The sequence below is a fragment of the Notothenia coriiceps genome, unplaced genomic scaffold, assembly GCF_000735185.1.
Source record: "Notothenia coriiceps isolate Sejong01 unplaced genomic scaffold, NC01 NC01_scaffold00016733, whole genome shotgun sequence".
In the NCBI taxonomy this organism is placed as follows: domain Eukaryota; kingdom Metazoa; phylum Chordata; class Actinopteri; order Perciformes; family Nototheniidae; genus Notothenia; species Notothenia coriiceps.
This window is the reverse complement of record NW_011349434.1, coordinates 1,019-2,856: the sequence shown is the minus strand read 5'-3', so window position 1 is coordinate 2,856 and position 1,838 is coordinate 1,019. Positions and strand designations below refer to the sequence as shown.

The window sequence follows — 1,838 nt, the reverse complement described above, 5'->3', positions numbered from 1 at the left end:
CTTGATTATTGTAATGCTCTGTTCTCCTGCCTCAACAAAACATCAATAAACCGGTTACAACAGGTCCAAAATGCTGCAGCCAGATTACTCACTCGGTCCAAAAAAACATGCCACATCACTCCGATTCTTTCTGCCCTGCACTGGCTCCCTGTCCATCTCAGAATCCAATTCAAAGTATTGGTCTTCACATATAGAGCTGTCCATAGCCAAGCCCCACCCAGCCTACATCAATGACCTGATCCACCCTCACACCATAAACCGGGACCTGAGGTCCTCTGAACAAGGCCTCGAACCAGGCTAAAGACTAAGGGGGACCGTGTCTTTGAGGTGGTGGCCCCAAGGTTTTGGAACAAACTCCCCCAGATAATAAAAACCTCAGCCTCAATAGAGATTTTTAAGGGGCAGTTAAAGACCCACCTATTCCGACAGGCCTTTGGAGGTGAGTTAGTGGCTGTCTTTTTTATTGGTGTTTTATCGTATGTTTTATCCTATGTATTACTGCTGCTGTTTTATGCATTTTTATTCTACATTTTATAGTTGTATTTTGAATTGTGTCCTGTGTACTGTACTGTAAAGCACTTTGAACATCCGTGTTGAGAAGGGTGCTATATAAATAAAGTTTTACTTACTTACTTATTTACTTACTGAATCGGAACAGCAATGGCACAAGCCGCGAACAATGGTAATTTCAATGAGGTTCAAATATTTGTAATCTTTCATAGAGTTTTTGTTTTAAAGTGACTCAACTAACTGAGTCTTTTCCTTAAGGGTGTGAAGTCAGGGCCCATAAACTCCATGGTCTTCACCAAGCCTGTACCAAATAGGATGGTGCAGACTGGAGTAAGGTCATTTTAGCTGGAAAATTGTGTTTCTTGTGTTTTTAAAATTCATAATGCTATTCTGGTGCTATATTCCTTACCTTTATTGTCACATTAATGTGCTATATTGTCTTTGGCATTCTTTGTAGGAGTGGATTCTACAGAGGCATGGTCAATATATTGACTTACTATCTCAATATATTAGATAGCTAATTCAATATATAGATAGCTAAGTCAATAAATTGAGATAGCTAAGTCAATATATTGAGATAGTAAGTCAATATCTTTTTTTTTCCTGTGGTGCAAACAGGCTTCCATAGTAACAAGTACATTATCTAGTAACATAATGCAAAAAATATGAATAAGCGTAAGCGTACGTAAAAAGGTACCAAAATTGTGATTGTTAAGTTAAATGTGTCTGTTCTTCAAATGTCTAAATAAGGTGGATTCTTGTTCCAGCTGTAGTTTATATGGTAGTGATAGCTGATATAACTTACCACCGGGGATGCTTGTCTTTTGAAATATGGATTATTATTAATGTGTTCTTCAGCTACAATTTAGCCTACGGCATGACCTCAGAGTGTATGCATGTAGCCTCTGTAGGTACAGCATAGTGAGCAGTTGACACTTTAGTTCACAAATAAGGCCAACGTATAGTTTTAAAGACATCATCTTCTTTACACATTGTGTGAAGTTATGGCTCAGAAAAGGGGAAGGCAGCGGGAAGTGTACGGAGTGACACAAAAGTAGACACTGAAGAGGCTCAGAGCCGGCCTCCCGCTGGGACTGGTAACCAGACAACAGAGACGACAGGGGCCGCCAGTTAGAGAGAAATTACACACTTAGCATCGCAGCCATGTCTTGCTGCAGGAACAGGGGGAGGGAGGGAGTGTATTCCAACTTAGTTAACTGCTTTAGGCCCATCTCCAACTCATGAATGATTAATTCATCCTCACCAATCATTTCCACGTTGATTTATCTTCAGCCCCTTTTATTATTTTTACCTAATTCTACATTCAT

At 39.8% G+C, this 1,838-nt stretch overlaps 1 long non-coding RNA gene across 1 annotated transcript; it reads left to right on the top strand.

Moving 5' to 3' along the window:
• The first annotated feature begins 643 nt into the window (after window positions 1-643).
• On the top strand, window positions 644-995 carry LOC104949741 (uncharacterized). The gene is made up of 3 exons (XR_798834.1): window positions 644-682; window positions 769-845; window positions 968-995. It is a non-coding gene; the product is annotated as an uncharacterized lncRNA (long non-coding RNA).
• Window positions 996-1,838: the final 843 nt, after the last annotated feature.